Below are 16,482 nucleotides of genomic sequence, written 5' to 3' on the forward strand. Positions count from 1 at the left end.
TGCTTCTCCGGACCCCTAACTAAAAGCCAGCGAGAACCAGCAGAGGCGTCCACTCCTGTCGAACCGGGATCCTTCCGCAGCCACGCAGCTCGTGGTGTCCTAACCCTCCCGTATCTGATTTTGGACCAAGCACATCAGGGGAGAGCGCGAACGCAGTCCCCCACTACCAGAAATTATGCAGTCGAGATTCCCACATTTGGGGAATTCGCAGGGGTCAGCACAGCCGGAGTGCAATGGCCGAGCCTCGCCCTGGGTGAACCTCCTTCTTGATCAAGGTATCTCCCCTGCCAGGTAAGTATGAGTTAAACAGGCCCCTGCAAGCGGCCCGCACCCACAGCACAAATCGCGCAGCCTAGGCCACCTCCTCGCCCCGCACACCACCGCCTCCTGCTGGGCCCACTCTTTCACACACTCACACGCCACACTAACACTGAAAAGTGTGGGCAAAACGAGAAAACGAGCGCGCCGTTTCCTACACATCTGCAGTCGCCGTTGCGCATTCGCAGCATGTCCCGGGATGCAATTCGGCCTCATTTGCATAACTCCAGACCGGCAGATCGCCACGCAAGCTCGCGACGTGCGCCTGCCACACACCGAACAAACCTTTTCAGCAATTTCCAAAAAACGGGCCTGCTCGCCTGCCCACAAGGCTCCGTCTCTTACCTGCTCTCCAGAGCCTGCTGCCTTCTGTGCTTTTCTCTCGGCACCGCTGCAGTGCACACAACTCCTGCAGTGGGAGGGGGGGAGAAAGTTCCCGCGCTCCGCCGCAGGGAAGGCTCGCTCCGTGCGCACACGTCCTTTCGATGCCAGTCCAACAAGTGCTCCGCATTAGCTGCGTCGGGGCTCCGGCGTGTCGCACCTCACCTCACCTCGCACTGCCCCCTCCTTGAATGTCTGCCGCTGGGCATGCCCCGCTCTCCTCCGCCTTATCTTATCGCGTGTGAGCACCGACAATGGCCACAACGCCGGGGAATGGCACCTGTAAAGTGTTAATTGGGGCACAGGAACAGCCCGTCTCGTCTCGGGGGGGCTGGCTTCAGAGACAATACAGCAAACACAGCGGGGCGGGGGAAGAAGACGACACCACACATGCGGGTACATTCAGCTCCGGCGGGAACGAGACATTTGTCGGTCTTTTCAAGTGCCGAGAGCCGAGCAATCCTTCACTTGTATCGTTTCTCCCCGGTGACTAGATCTGGCCCTGCGACTCTCGACTGGGCTCACCCCCGGGGCAGCCCAGCAGGTGTGAGCCTGGCCGGCACCCGGATGGGAGATTCCACCCCGGAAAAGCTCCGGTTGCTGCTGCTCCTGCAAGAGGTGTGACTGGGACCAGTAGGGAGCGCTCACCCTGCGGGCTGTGTGGCTCTCTTACGCCCCAGCCACCTGATGGCGACACTCTGCTGCACAAACAGGTGCCGTCCTTCGGGGGAGGCGTCAAACCTAGGTCCCGACCCTCCTTGGCCATTAGGAAACCCCAGGGCGTCTCTCAAAAAGAGACGCCGGGGGTGTCCCTCTGATGTTAGTGCTCCCCTTTACACATCAGTCGGGGTCTCCTCCTAATCCCCGTCTCACCTGTAACAATCAATGACGAGGCCCCCCTGTCCGTGAGATTTAGTACTCGCGCAAGAGACCGGGGGCAGAGCGCGAACGCGGTCCCCAACCCCCCACAAAGTGCGCGCTCCGGGTTCCCTCTCGGGGCCCTGCAACACAGCGGAAGGGCAGCGAGAAGGAGCCTCTTGCTCTGACGCCGCAAGGCCACAAGAGGGCGGAGGCGCCGCGCGCCCGGCCGACGTGTTGGACCGGTGCACTTTACGTGCTGAAATAAACACGCGAAAGCCCCGAAATGTTTCCAGAGTGCTGTGCACTGGAGGTTTTTGTCTGGTGAAGACTTGCCTGGTGCTCCTCCGTGCAGATTGTTTGTCCTCCTCCAGTGCGGGACGAGCCAACACAAGGGAGCGCATTCGCCAACATCCAGGCACGCAATGCGATTTGGAAAGCAGCTCCTTTCCAAAGAGTTGCACACGAACGATCCTTCAGTCCCGCTCGGGGGGCACGGAACCCCCGCCACACACAGCTTCAAGTAGCGAGTCAGGCGCCGGGGTTTTCGCTTACGGCCACACCACCCTGAACATGCCCGATCTCGTCTGATCTCGGAAACTAAGCAGCGTCGGGCCTGGTTAGTACTTGGATGGGAGACTGCCTGGGAATACCAGGTGCTGTAAGCTTTTGCTCTCCCAGCCAGCAGGGGTCGCCGTTGGTGCCGTAGGCTTTGGGAGGAAAACCTGCAGGATGGAAAGGTGATCTATAGCCTCATCTCTAGAGATGTTTTGTTGCTGTGGCATGTGTGTGACCCATATTCAAAAAAAAAAACCCGTCTGTAAAACGAATATCGAAGCTGCCTCTAAATCTGCAAATGAAGATGAGTCGATAAACCACTCGTTTTTCGTATAACTAGACATATATTCATTTGTTACCGATTTCATTCATTGAGCACGGATACAATAGAGGTACAGCCATTCACTGTTTGACATGTCTGCACTGGTACAGAACCGAGCAATCAGAAAACGGGTGAAACTGTCTTTAGACTCAGCATACAGTACCGAGGCCCCCCATGACCAAATAAAGGCTAACCTCGATAATCAGCCAAAAGAACGCAGACTACAGCAAAACGACTGACTTTGAAAAGGGAATGAACGTCCGGAAGGAGTAGTGGAACTAGCTTGAGATGCTTCTCCGGACCCCTAACTAAAAGCCAGCGAGAACCAGCAGTGGCGTCCACTCCTGTCGAACCGGGATCCTTCCGCAGCCACGCAGCTCGTGGTGTCCTAACCCTCCCGTATCTGATTTTGGACCAAGCACATCAGGGGAGAGCGCGAACGCAGTCCCCCACTACCAGAAATTATGCAGTCGAGATTCCCACATTTGGGGAATTCGCAGGGGTCAGCACAGCCGGAGTGCAATGGCCGAGCCTCGCCCTGGGTGAACCTCCTTCTTGATCAAGGTATCTCCCCTGCCAGGTAAGTATGAGTTAAACAGGCCCCTGCAAGCGGCCCGCACCCACAGCACAAATCGCGCAGCCTAGGCCACCTCCTCGCCCCGCACGCCACCGCCTCCTGCTGGGCCCACTCTTTCACACACTCACACGCCACACTAACACTCAAAAGTGTGGGCAAAACGAGAAAACGAGCGCGCCATTTCCTACACATCTGCAGTCGCCGTTGCGCATTCGCAGCATGTCCCGGGATGCAATTCGGCCTCATTTGCATAACTCCAGACCGGCAGATCGCCACGCAAGCTCGCGACGTGCGCCTGCCACACACCGAACAAACCTTTTCAGCAATTTCCAAAAAACGGGCCTGCTCGCCTGCCCACAAGGCTCCGTCTCTTACCTGCTCTCCAGAGCCTGCTGCCTTCTGTGCTTTTCTCTCGGCACCGCTGCAGTGCACACAACTCCTGCAGCGGGAGGGGGGGAGAAAGTTCCCGCGCTCCGCCGCAGGGAAGGCTCGCTCCGTGCGCACACGTCCTTTCGATGCCAGTCCAACAAGTGCTCCGCATTAGCTGCGTCGGGGCTCCGGCGTGTCGCACCTCACCTCACCTCGCACTGCCCCCTCCTTGAATGTCTGCCGCTGGGCATGCCCCGCTCTCCTCCGCCTTATCTTATCGCGTGTGAGCACCGACAATGGCCACAATGCCGGGGAATGGCACCTGTAAAGTGTTAATTGGGGCACAGGAACAGCCCGTCTCGTCTCGGGGGGGCCGGCTTCAGAGACAATACAGCAAACACAGCGGGGCGGGGGAAGAAGACGACACCACACATGCGGGTACATTCAGCTCCGGCGGGAACGAGACATTTGTCGGTCTTTTCAAGTGCCGAGAGCCGAGCAATCCTTCACTTGTATCGTTTCTCCCCGGTGACTAGATCTGGCCCTGCGACTCTCGACTGGGCTCACCCCCGGGGCAGCCCAGCAGGTGTGAGCCTGGCCGGCACCCGGATGGGAGATTCCACCCCGGAAAAGCTCCGGTTGCTGCTGCTCCTGCAAGAGGTGTGACTGGGACCAGTAGGGAGCGCTCACCCTGCGGGCTGTGTGGCTCTCTTACGCCCCAGCCTCCTGATGGCGACACTCTGCTGCACAAACAGGCGCCGTCCTTCGGGGGAGGCGTCAAACCGAGGTCCCGACCCTCCTTGGCCATTAGGAAACCCCAGGGCGTCTCTCAAAAAGAGACGCCGTGGGTGTCCCTCTGGTGTTAGTGCTCCCCTTTACCCATCAGTCGGGGTCTCCTCCTAATCCCCGTCTCACCTGTAACAATCAATGACGAGGCCCCCCTGTCCGTGAGATTTAGTACTCGCGCAAGAGACCGGGGGCAGAGCGCGAACGCGGTCCCCCGCCCCCCACAAAGTGCGCGCTCCGGGTTCCCTCTCGGGGCCCTGCAACACAGCGGAAGGGCAGCGAGAAGGAGCCTCTTGCTCTGACGCCGCAAGGCCACAAGAGGGCGGAGGCGCCGCGCGCCCGGCCGACGTGTTGGACCGGTGCGCTTTACGTGCTGAAATAAACACGCGAAAGCCCCGAAATGTTTCCAGAGTGCTGTGCACTGGAGGTTTTTGTCTGGTGAAGACTTGCCTGGTGCTCCTCCGTGCAGATTGTTTGTCCTCCTCCAGTGCGGGACGAGCCAACACAAGGGAGCGCATTCGCCAACATCCAGGCACGCAATGCGATTTGGAAAGCAGCTCCTTTCCAAAGAGTGGCACACGAACGATCCTTCAGTCCCGCTCGGGGAGCACGGAACCCCCGCCACACACAGCTTCAAGTAGCGAGTCAGGCGCTGGGGCTTTTGCTTACGGCCACACCACCCTGAACACGCCCGATCTCGTCTGATCTCGGAAGCTAAGCAGCGTCGGGCCTGGTTAGTACTTGGATGGGAGACTGCCTGGGAATACCAGGTGCTGTAAGCTTCTGCTCTCCCGGCCAGCAGGGGTCGCCGTTGGTGCCGTAGGCTTTGGGAGGAAAACCTGCAGGATGGAAAGGTGATCTATAGCCTCATCTCTAGAGATGTTTTGTTGCTGTGGCATGTGTGTGACCCATATTCCAAAAAAAAAACCCGTCTGTAAAACGAATATCGAAGCTGCCTCTGAATCTGCAAATGAAGATGAGTCGATAAACCACTCGTTTTTCGTATAACTAGACATATATTCATTTGTTACCGATTTCATTCATTGAGCACGGATACAATAGAGGTACAGCCATTCACTGTTTGACATGTCTGCACTGGTACAGAACCGAGCAATCAGAAAACGGGTGAAACTGTCTTTAGACTCAGCATACAGTACCGAGGCCCCCCATGACCAAATAAAGGCTAACCTCGATAATCAGCCTAAAGAACGCAGACTATAGCAAAACGACTGACTTTGAAAAGGGAATGAACGTCCGGAAGGAGTAGTGGAACTAGCTTGAGATGCTTCTCCGGACCCCTAACTAAAAGCCAGCGAGAACCAGCAGCGGCGTCGACTCCTTTCGAACCGGGATCCTTCCGCAGCCACGCAGCTCGTGGTGTCCTAACCCTCCCGTATCTGATTTTGGACCAAGCACATCAGGGGAGAGCGCGAACGCAGTCCCCCACTACCAGAAATTATGCAGTCGAGATTCCCACATTTGGGGAATTCGCAGGGGTCAGCACAGCCGGAGTGCAATGGCCGAGCCTCGCCCTGGGTGAACCGATTTCGATTTTTAAGAACTTTATTTTCTTTTCACAAAAAAATACAGGACATCACAAATCAGAAAGCTTTACATTCATATACATACTTAAAACAGTATATATGATCACATCTCATTACATTTTGACATGGTAACAGTTACATAGCAACAATTTTCTTTTTTTCTGGTGCAAATCACATTCTTTACTTAAACTTGATAATGTTTTTCACAGTTTCTTGAGATATTGACCTATGCTCTCTATTTCCCACAGATTTTCTGCTTCCTCCCTCCCTTCTCTCCACAGATCTCTGAGGTAATAGTTCTCTCGGGTGATGAACAGGGCCAGGCTACCTGCTGCCTTGACTGGGATCTCGATGCCTTTGAACAGCCCCATGTTCCTCACTCTCCACAGGGCAACTTTCCCACTGTTCACCACGGCCCAGATCCTGTCAAACACGTCAGGAGGAAGTTTGACAGGAGAGATGCCGTATATGACGAAAGCAGCGGTCAGGGTAAATTGGGGCGAGAGAGCCAGCAACCAATCTTCAAACTGTGCCCAGAAGGCCTTAGCAAAAAAGCAGGACCACAGGAGATGGGATACAGTCTCCTCCTCGCCGCAGCCCACCCTAACGCAGCGAGGGCTGGGGGTGAGGCCCCTACGGTACAAGAAAGTTCGTACCGGTAAGCACTGGTGGACGACACTCCAGGCTAAATCTCTGTGAATGTTGCACAGAAACTTAGAGGATGTGTGTTTCCACACCTTCCTTGTTTGGGCTGATGTTAAAATGCCCACATGGGTCTGCCTATTGTTCTGGGGTGCAACGAAATCTTCCAGTTTTTGGACGCTGACATCTCGGAGGGGAATATGGCCAATTGGGTGAGATCTTAGAAAACTTTTAACTGTCCCATAAATTGCAGGGCATGTGTCAGAGAGTGGGACGTCCAGCTTGGGTCTGACACCCCACACTCTGAACACCTCCCTACCTACCCAGAGCCTGGAAAAATAAGTCCAGGTACGCGCTGCAGGTGCTGTTGCAAAGCCTCTCAGCACAGAGGCCAGGAAAATGCACAGCAGCTTCGTAGCAATATCTGGGACAGACTTCCCCCCTGAGGGTAGCGGCCTGTACATTATTTCCCTTCTGAGTCTTTCCTGCTTCCCACCCCATAGAAATTGAAACATCAATCTCCTCATCACCGCCGCAACACAGTGTGGGATTGGGAAGGTAGAAGCCAGAAAATTCAAGACAGGCAAGAGCTCGGCTTTGATGACCAGCACCTTCCCTGTCATGGTGAGGTCTCGGTCCTTCCATTGCATCAGTTTTTTGTTTAAGATTGGCAATTTGTTCTGCCAATTTACTGTTCCCATCTCTTCTCCAAAATACACCCCCAGGACCTTAATTCTCTTCTCTTGCAGCCTGAGATCATGTCCTTCTTTTGGCTCCCTCCAGTTCTGATAAAAAATCTCACTCTTAGATTTGTTATTTTTTGCGGAGGAAGCCAAAGAGAAACGATCACAGCACTGCAGAGCTCTGCTAATTGAGGCATTGTCAGAGAGGAGCAGGGTGACGTCATCCATGTATAGAGATGTCTTTACCTCTCCTCCCCCACTTCCAGGCACTGGTATCCCATTAATGGCCTGATCCTGGCGCAAGGCACAGGCTAAGGGCTCCATAGCCAAAACGCATAACAAGGGGGATAATGGGCAGCCCTGCCTCACCCCTGAACAGACTTCAAAGGGGCGTGATCTATTGCCATTAACCATGACTCTGCTGTTGCTACCTGTGTACAGCAGGTTAATCCACTTTCTCATGATGGGGCCAAACTTCATGTGCTCAAGTCCCGATGTTAAGTACTGCCGGTTTAGGCGGTCAAAGGCCTTTTCTAGGTCTACACCTAAAATGCAAAGAGGGAGGGAGCGATCCTCAGAGTACAGACAGACATCCCTCAACAAGGCCAGGTTGTCGCTCATCAGGCGTCCTGCTATCCCACAAGTCTGTTCTTTCCCTACCAGTGAGGCCACTACATTTTGTAGGTGCAGGAAAAGGGCTTTGGACAGGATCTTAGTGTCCACGCCTAACAGGCTGAGGGGTCTCCAGTTCTTTATGTCATTTTTTGCTCCTTTCTTAAACAAGAGAGAGATAGTGCCTTCTCTTAAGGAGTCAGGCAGCAATTCTGTCTTATATCTTTCCTCGAATAGGACCAGTAGCGGATCCTGAAGCAGATCCCAAAAGGTGCAATAAAATTCTTTAGGGAGCCCGTCAGCACCTGGAGTTTTCCCCTTCTGTAAGCTCTCCATAGCCTGTCTCAGCTCTTCTACTGTCAAATCCCTCTCAAGTACTTCCCTATCTTCTTCACTCAAAACGTTTTCTAGCTTTGAGGTAAAAAAATGAATTTCTTCATCCTTTACCTCTGTAGAGCTGTACAGTCTTGAGTAGAAGGCCTCGGTGCAGGAGAGGATAGCACTCGGCTCTGTTCTCTCTCGTCCCTCCTCATCAACTACACTTTCCATGACAGACTTGGAGCCTACCACTTTCCTGAAAAAGAAGCGAGTACACTTCTCATTTTCTTCCAAGAACTGCACTCTGCCTCTTAACAGCACTCCTCGACTACTTTCTTCGGCTATGCTCCGGATGTCCTTTTTTAAAAGGGTGATATCCTCGAGCACATCGAAGCCACTGTGCAGCATCGTGTAGAGACGCTGCAGCTGCCTCTGTTTCCTGGCTAGCACTCCTCTCCGTCTGGCAGCAGCCTTCCTTCCCTCAGCCATGAAAAAGGTCTTTGTCCTCATCTTCACCTCCTCCCACCACTCTCCTACTGACCCGTACAGACACTGCAAGGACAGCCACTGTGATAGTTTCTCCTTGTAGCGGGATACTACCCCCTCGTTCTCTAGCAGCTTTGTGTTGAGTTTCCAGAGGCCTGGGCCAAAGACAGTCCCGCCCTGGAGTTCCACTCTACACCCTAAAGCCTGATGATCTGAGAAGAAGACAGGCTGAAGAGTGACCCCAACAACTTTCACTCTCTCTGAGACAAAGCAATAGTCAATTCTGGAGCTGCTATTCCTCCCTGACCATGCATATCCTGCTGTTGTGGGATATATACATCTATATGTGTCTGAGAGTTTAAAGTCTTGAACTAAGTTTTGCAGGGCCAGTGAGCTGGAATCCAATTTTATCGGAGAGCTAGACTGCCTGTCTGTGTGCTCTAAGATACAATTAAAATCCCCTCCCACTATCACGTCTGTGCTACTTAACAATAGGGGAGAGAGTGCCTTGAGTAGCTCCACCCTTCCTCCCACGTCAGTAGGACAATACACATTGATTAGCCGCAGGTTAACGGTCCCCCATTCCACATCCACACACAGCAACCTGCCATCTATGACCCTCTGAATACTTTTCAATTTGAAAGCCCATCCTTTGAAAAGAATGGCCACGCCAGAGGCTCTGTTGTTATTGTCCCCTGACCAAACAGAAGGCCCTTTATCCCACCTATCTTCAAAGCTTTTATACCTCTCTTGATAGGCTAAAGCACACTCCTGCAACATCAACACATCTCCCTCTCTCTGCTGGAGGTAATCAAAGACACACTGACATTTAACTCCGTCATTGATACCTCTGGTGTTAAGAGAAATTATGTTTAGAGCCATATTACATAAGAAAGTGGAACCAGTCTTTACAAAACACATTTCTCTTCGGTCTCACCTGTTACCTTCTTCTTTTTCTTTTTCTTCTTACCAATTTCCTGCCAGCCATCCTCTGAATGAGCCTTCATCAGGGTGGCAGCAGTAAAAGCATTCACGGAGTCCATTTCAAGGAAGGGGGTAGAGGGAGGGGTGGAGGGGTTCCAGCTGTCCCCATCGCCATTCTCTCCTTCCTCCTCGCTCGGGGAGAAAACAGAGTCATTTTTCCTTTTCCTCAAGTCCAGCTCCTGGGAGCACTGAGGGGAAAGGGGTGCAGCCGATGCACCAGTCTCCTCTTCCCCCTCACCCACCAGCTGTTGCAGATCCTCCGTGATGGACTGGATGGAGGAGAGGAGGGCATCTGTAGCACTTGCAGAGTCTGAGAAAAGCAGCTCCGCTGAATCCTGGGTATCGTCGCTGGACCCGCTCCACCGGGGGGCCCCACACTGGCCCTCGTTCTGAGGAGCAGGAGTGGGGAAGGGGTCCTCGCTGTTCTCGGGGGTTTTCAAACCCTCGTGCTTGTCTGGTGCAGTCTGCGGTTGTGGGAGCGTAGTGGATTTCTCTTCCACCGGCCCCGGAGCCACAGCAGGACTGATCCTGGCTGGAGGCTGAGACTCTTTGTCCAACAAGGGTTCTTTGTTTGACTTGTTGTTTGCTTTGGCTTTTCGGGCCGGTTTGGCTGAAACAAGCACTGCCTCATCCTTTCTCATTTTGAGTTTATTGGCGTAGGCGTGAGGGCAGTTCTTAAAAACGTGTCCTTCCGAGCCACATAAATTGCACTTTGGCAGCATTGAACAGTCAGAGGCTAAATGTCCCTGTTTGCCACAGGTCTTGCAGCATTTCACAGTGCAGGAAGATGCCAGGTGTCCCACAGCACCACAGCGCCGACACACCTTTGGTTGTCCCACATAAAAAACATAGCCATTGCAGGCGCCCAGCCGGATTGTAGAGGGCAGGTGCCTTAAGCCTCCATTTACATTGTCCGGTAGTAAGCGAACCTCGAATTTCCTTGCTCCTGTTTTTATACCGTCAACATCTCTAACCTCAGTTCCATGGTGGACGGTGCAGTACTGGTTAAGCCAGGTGTGAATGTCCTCCGTCTTTGCCAGTTCCGAGAACATAACAACATGCACCGTTTTCCTCTCTCTCTGTGTCAGAGGCTGCAAGTTGATCTTCTCAAGTGCAGGAACTTTCCCTCTTTTTGCCTCAAACACATCCACGCATTGTTCAAACAGAGGATAGGTACCAAATACAACCTCAAATGCTTTCTGACCTGGGAGAGCAAAGATGAAATCCAAGTGCCGAGGTTCAAAGCCAAGTTCCTTCTGTAACACTTTTCTGCTGAACTGCATACGATCCATGAACAGGTCATCCAAAAGCTCAAAACGTACAGCATTCTTGCGGGATCCAAAGGTTGCCATCTCAAACTGCAAAACAAACACTGCTTCCACAAAACAAGAAAACAATCCAACTACTCCAACTACAGGCTGATCAAGGTATCTCCCCTGCCAGGTAAGCCGAGAGCCGCAGGCGATGAGCCCGGAGCTGAACGGGCCCCACTGGCTCGTTTGTAAGGCCAGGTGCATTGCCAACCACGACCGGCAGGGCAGAGGCCTTGAAGGCAGCCTGGGCTCCTGCAGCTGTCCAGCCACGCACTCTGGTTTCTCTTCATCTCGTACAAATCTTTTGCCTTTTACTAAAGATTTCCATGAAGAGGAGCATGAATGAGTTCCATACAATTTTTGTGCTTTCCTGCCTTCGGGTGGGGCGCAGCTGGGCTGGTCAAAGAGAGAAAACAAAACCGCTCACAATCACTCTTATTACTGCGACTATGGCCGTCTGCTCTGCGAGTCCTCGGTCTCCGCCTGTCTGATTGGTGCTCTTTTCTTTGGGGGGCGGGAAGTGTCCGGCCGCAAATATGAAGCGTTACAGCAACGACATGCCATGAGACGATTGATAACGATTTCCATAGGATCCACGCGGTTGCCTGGCAACCGTCAGCTTTGCGCAGTGGCAGTATCGTAGCCTGTGAGGTTTAGCCGATGCGCGATTATTGCTAGTTGAAAACTTTTCCCAATACCCCGCTTCCGCCGGTTTGCAATACAATCGGCGAAAGCAATTCTTGACAGTCTCGTCAGAGACTGAGCAAGGTGTTTAAAGACAGATTTTGTCATGGTAACATCATGGTAGAAAGAAACAAGCTTGTTACGTCTCAACAGAAACACTCTTTAGCTCTTTCAGCGTTATGCAGAGAACAGCGTCTGTCGAGATCACTTTTGAGTCAGCGCGAAACGCCATGTGCTGTCAGTTTGATTTCATATTGCTCGTAGCGGCGCCCGGCTTTTGTCTGTCAAACGTTAGGTTGCCCTTCTTCATGCTGCATCGTCGGCATGAGTGGAGCTTTTTAAACGTCTGTATTTACTGCGCCTCATAAGAAATCGTTTGTCCCCGTTCAAAACAGATTGTGCGATGTCCTGCAGCGTTCGCAAAGCAAACCTTTGACAGTTTGAAAGAGGAATTTATTCTGCTTCCTGTGCGTGCAGTAGTTACAAAGTTGAACATCTTTATACGATCTGCCGCAGATCTTACAAACGAGCCAGTGGGGCCCGTTCAGCTCGGGGCTCATCGCCTGCGGCTCACGGCTTGCGAGCGTGCCCAATCCGTGCGATAACTCGGAAAACACCCGGCCACACTGTGCCGGAAACGACGCACTCTGGGAAGCCGCTATGCAAAGCGAGGTCCCAAGATCCCCTGCGGCCGGACACTTCCCGCCCCCCAAAGAAAAGAGCGCCAATCAGACGGCCGGAGATCGAGGACTCGCGGAGCAGACGGCCACAATCACCATTACAAGAGCGATTGCGAACATGCTTGTTTTCTCTCTTTGACCAGCCCAGCTGCCCGCGACCCGAAAGCAGGGAAGCACAAAAATTGCAGGGAACTCATTCATGCTCCTCTCCACGGAAATCTTTAGTAAAAGGCAAAAGATTTGTACGAGATGAAGAGAAACCAGAGTGCATGGCTGCACAGCTGCAGGAGCCCAGGCCGCCTTCAAAGCCTCTGCGCTGCCGGTCATGGTTGGCAATACACCTGGCCTTACAAACGAGCCAGTGGGGCCCGTTCAGCTCCGGGCTCATCGCCTGCGGCTCTCAGCTTGCGGCCGTGCCCAATCCGTGCGATAAGTCGGAAAACACCCAGCCACACTGTGCCGGAAACGACGCACTCTGGGAAGCCGCTATGCAAAGCGAGGTCCCAAGATCCCCTGCGGCCGGACACTTCCCGCCCCCCAAAGAAAAGAGCGCCAATCAGACAGCCGGAGACCGAGGACTCGCGGAGCAGACGGCCACAATTGCCATAACAAGAGTGATTGCGAACGTTTTTGTTTTCTCTCTTTGACCAGCCAGGCTGCGCCCCACCCGAAGGCAGGGAAGCACAAAAATTGCATGGAACTTATTCATGCTCCTCTCCACGGAAATCTTTAATAAAAGGCGAAAGATTCGTACGAGATGAAGAGAAACCAGAGTGCGTGGCTGCACAGCTGCAGGAGCCCAGACCGCCTTCAAAGCCTCTGCGCTGCCAGTCGTGGTTGGCAATGCACCTGGCCTTACAAACTAGCCAGTGGGGCCCGTTCAGCCCCGGGCTCATTGCCTGCGGCTCTCGGCTTGTGGGCGTGCCCAATCCGTGCGATAACTCGGAAAACACCCGGCCACACTGTGTCGGAAACAACGCACTGTAAGGCACCTTGAAGCGTGCACCCCCAACATTCTTCTTTGCACATCTGTGAAAGGTAAACTCTTGAGCAAACTCTGAACCAGCTCTAAGGAAACTAATCCGATTAGACGTTACTTTGACTCATCCTTTAAGGGACCCTTGATAATTGGAGAAATCAATGATTTCGAATGAATTCTGTATGCGTCAAAAGACAGCTATACACAGAAAACATGCAGGACACTGCTCATGATGTTTCCCGAGCCGAAACACAGTGCGTTTTTCCAAGCCATCTGACAAAGCCCGCCCACTGAAAACTGCAGCAGATCGTGTAAAGACGTTCAACTTTGTAACTACTGCACGCACAGGAAGCAGAATAAATTCCTCTTTTCAAACTGTCAAAGGTTTGCTTTGCGAACGCTGCAGGACATCGCAAAATCTCTTTTGAACGGGGACAAACGATTTCTTATGGGGCGCAGTAAGTACAGATGTTTAAAAAGCTCCACTCATGCCGACGATGCAGCATGAAGAAGCGCAACCTAACGTTTGACAGACAAAAGCCGGGCGCCGCTACGAGCAATATGAAATCAAACTGACAGCACACGGCGTTTCGCGCTGACTCAAAAGTGATCTCGACAGACGCTGTTCTCTGCATAACACTGAAAGAGCTAAAGAGCGTTTCTGTTGAGACGTAACCCAGTGGGCAAAAGACGTATAATATACGTCTATTAAACGCATACCTTAGACGTCTAAATGTGGTCTGCAATTCGTCTAGAATGAAATTCTAATATACGTCTATTGTTATACGTCAATTATACGTCTATGATTAGATGTTCATTATACGTAAATGGTTGGAGTTCTATTATACGGATAAATTTAGAGGACTATTATACATATATGGTAGGAGTTCCGGATAACTTTAGAGGACTATTCTACGTATATGGTTGGAGGTCTATTATACGGATAACTTTAGAGGTCTATTATACGTATATGGGTAGAGGTCTATTATACGGATAACTTTAGAGGTCTATTATACGTATATGGGTAGAGGTCTATTATACATCAAAGTTAGGTTTTACAGGTGTAGAAACTAGTAAATCAACCCAATGATTTGGTTTAGAAATTTATTCTGAAAATACACATTCACACCTGAAAAATATGTATTTCAAATTATACATTGTATACAATCAATCAACAATCAACATATGGGCAATAATCATAAAAAACACAACTAGTCTTAAACTTCAGCTACAAATTCTGGTAATATGGCAATATACAGTATAGTAACGGCAAACACAAACTAATTACATTAACACACTAACTCAAAACCACATTTTGATTCAAATATACATTTTAAAATGTACAACTTCTATATTTCCAAGAAAAAAAATATTACAATGGAAGTTAAGACGATTTTTGTCCACTATTTGCAAACCCTGTGTAATTGTCCTAACAGTTAGAACCAAAAACCTATTATTTTCAGTGTCCAGATCTCCTGGCCCCCTGCCTTGCATATGCATTCTTCAAGTAACACATTGCGTGCTCCTTTATTTCTTTTTCTGCTGATTTAGGGCGGGACTTCAGCACCGCAGCTAGGAGAAAATTATATAATATTACTTCCCAAATTAATGATGATTAATATCTTCTTTAGTATAATCTAAAAAATGAACGGTTTACTAAGCTCAAAGCTGAAATAAATGTATAAAATTTGGCTTGCATCATAGAAGTTGAGCAATAAAGTCTGTCCTAATTAAAGAGTACCCAAAGTTTGAAAGTACAACATAGAATAAGAATAGAGAAACGGCAAAACGATTTAGTGTCATCTTCCCCATTCACACCATTCCCCATTTCGAATGAATTCTGTATGCGTTAAAAGACAGCTATACACAGAAAACATGCAGGACACTGCTCACGATGTTTGCCGAGCCGAAACACAGTGCGTTTTTCCAAGCCATTTGACAACGCCCGCCCACTGAAAACTGCAGCAGATCGTGTAAAGACGTTCAACTTTGTAACTACTGCACGCACAGGAAGCAGAATAAATTCCTCTTTTCAAACTGTCAAAGGTTTGCTTTGCGAACGCTGCAGGACATCGCACAACCTCTTTTGAACGGGGACAAACGATTTCTTATGGGGCGCAGTAAGTACAGACGTTTAAAAAGCTCCACTATTTTATGTGCCATTTTTTGCTTATTCACTTACTATTTTAATCAAAATAATATTAAGAAAGATCTGTATGTATTCAGATAGTATTATTATTGTTCATACTTACTCGTCAAAAGAGGATTGCTGAGATATTTGCGGATATACTTCTACGTTTGAAAAACGTGTCCAAAATGGTGACCAAGGAATACTAGCAATGCATTGTGGTATATAACCGGAAAATATGCTGGGTTCGATATTTTCTCAACGTATGCGTTTATTAATGTTGTCGATATTATGGTTGAAATTTAACATTGATAATACATCGCGGCTATGTGCCCCCTGCTATGAGCTGATGTGCAATTTTAACGCATGCAGTTAGTAAGGATCGGTCACTGTTGTATGGTATTATATACAGTATAATGACATTATGGAATAGGATGGGGACAGGCCTGGCATCACGGGGGGAGGGAGGAATGTCGCCCCTTCAGTTTTGGGCAAAAAGATGTACCTAACTTACCTAGGAGTATACGGCACTCTGCACAGTGTACGAAGTAATTTTCGCAGTAATTAATTTATTATATTTACTATATTTATTATACACGTGTAAATTAATTACTGCGAAAATAATTTACTTCGTACACTGTGCAGAGTGCCGTATACTCCTAGTTGCGGCACACACGATACATACAGTAAAAAGCCTCAGGCACTGTGTTAGATGTGTTTTCGACGTTATATATGCGTTTATTAATGTCGTCGATTTTACGGTTGCAATTCGACTTTGATTATACGTCGAGGCGACGTATATATACGTATAGCCGTATTTTCGCCGTGAATATACGTATATTCGACGAATCAGTGCCCACTGGGTAAACTCTTCAGCAAACTCTGAACCAGCTCTAAGGAAACTAATCCGATTAGACGTTACTTTGACTCATCTTTTTACGCTAGGGTTAGGGTTAGCATTCCCACGCTACTTAGACACTTTGTTTACGCTCAGTGCTTGATTTTGGGAACTTCAGGACGAGTGGGAATTTTCTCCTATCTGTCAATTCTGTTTTGTTTTGGAGACTCTTGGCTGCCTATGTTGTACAGTGCAGCGTGAAGGAAACATTTTCCAAAACTGTGTCAGCTCAAAAGTTGTAAGAAAACCTCTCCAGCTGCTTTAACTCTCTTCATTTTTGTCATTTAATGTGACACTCGATGTATAACTGGAGCCTCACCTATGCAAATGGTGAGGCTCCAGTTCGACACCCAGTTCAATAC

At 50.4% G+C, this 16,482-nt stretch overlaps 9 non-coding genes across 9 annotated transcripts; 4 read left to right on the forward strand and 5 right to left on the reverse strand.

Annotated features, from left to right (window-relative positions):
* Positions 1-135: 135 nt before the first annotated feature.
* On the reverse strand, positions 136-299 carry LOC138230103 (U1 spliceosomal RNA). Its single transcript, XR_011186148.1, has one exon. It is a non-coding gene; the product is annotated as a U1 spliceosomal RNA (small nuclear RNA).
* Positions 300-2,106: 1,807 nt separating this feature from the next.
* Positions 2,107-2,225, forward strand: LOC138230345 (5S ribosomal RNA). The gene has a single exon (XR_011186372.1). It is a non-coding gene; the product is annotated as a 5S ribosomal RNA (ribosomal RNA).
* Positions 2,226-2,861: 636 nt separating this feature from the next.
* Positions 2,862-3,025, reverse strand: LOC138230104 (U1 spliceosomal RNA). The gene has a single exon (XR_011186149.1). It is a non-coding gene; the product is annotated as a U1 spliceosomal RNA (small nuclear RNA).
* A 1,807-nt stretch (positions 3,026-4,832) lies between these two features.
* Positions 4,833-4,951, forward strand: LOC138230286 (5S ribosomal RNA). The gene has a single exon (XR_011186316.1). It is a non-coding gene; the product is annotated as a 5S ribosomal RNA (ribosomal RNA).
* A 636-nt stretch (positions 4,952-5,587) lies between these two features.
* On the reverse strand, positions 5,588-5,757 carry LOC138230153 (U1 spliceosomal RNA). The gene has a single exon (XR_011186194.1). It is a non-coding gene; the product is annotated as a U1 spliceosomal RNA (small nuclear RNA).
* Positions 5,758-11,021: 5,264 nt separating this feature from the next.
* LOC138230266 (U5 spliceosomal RNA) lies at positions 11,022-11,138 on the forward strand. The gene has a single exon (XR_011186296.1). It is a non-coding gene; the product is annotated as a U5 spliceosomal RNA (small nuclear RNA).
* A 230-nt stretch (positions 11,139-11,368) lies between these two features.
* On the forward strand, positions 11,369-11,510 carry LOC138230222 (U4 spliceosomal RNA). Its single transcript, XR_011186257.1, has one exon. It is a non-coding gene; the product is annotated as a U4 spliceosomal RNA (small nuclear RNA).
* A 759-nt stretch (positions 11,511-12,269) lies between these two features.
* On the reverse strand, positions 12,270-12,384 carry LOC138230252 (U5 spliceosomal RNA). The gene has a single exon (XR_011186281.1). It is a non-coding gene; the product is annotated as a U5 spliceosomal RNA (small nuclear RNA).
* Positions 12,385-12,775: 391 nt separating this feature from the next.
* LOC138230311 (U5 spliceosomal RNA) lies at positions 12,776-12,892 on the reverse strand. Its single transcript, XR_011186341.1, has one exon. It is a non-coding gene; the product is annotated as a U5 spliceosomal RNA (small nuclear RNA).
* Between the last annotated feature and the right edge of the window lie 3,590 nt (positions 12,893-16,482).

This window comes from Lepisosteus oculatus, unplaced genomic scaffold (assembly GCF_040954835.1).
Source record: "Lepisosteus oculatus isolate fLepOcu1 unplaced genomic scaffold, fLepOcu1.hap2 HAP2_SCAFFOLD_48, whole genome shotgun sequence".
Classification (NCBI taxonomy): domain Eukaryota; kingdom Metazoa; phylum Chordata; class Actinopteri; order Semionotiformes; family Lepisosteidae; genus Lepisosteus; species Lepisosteus oculatus.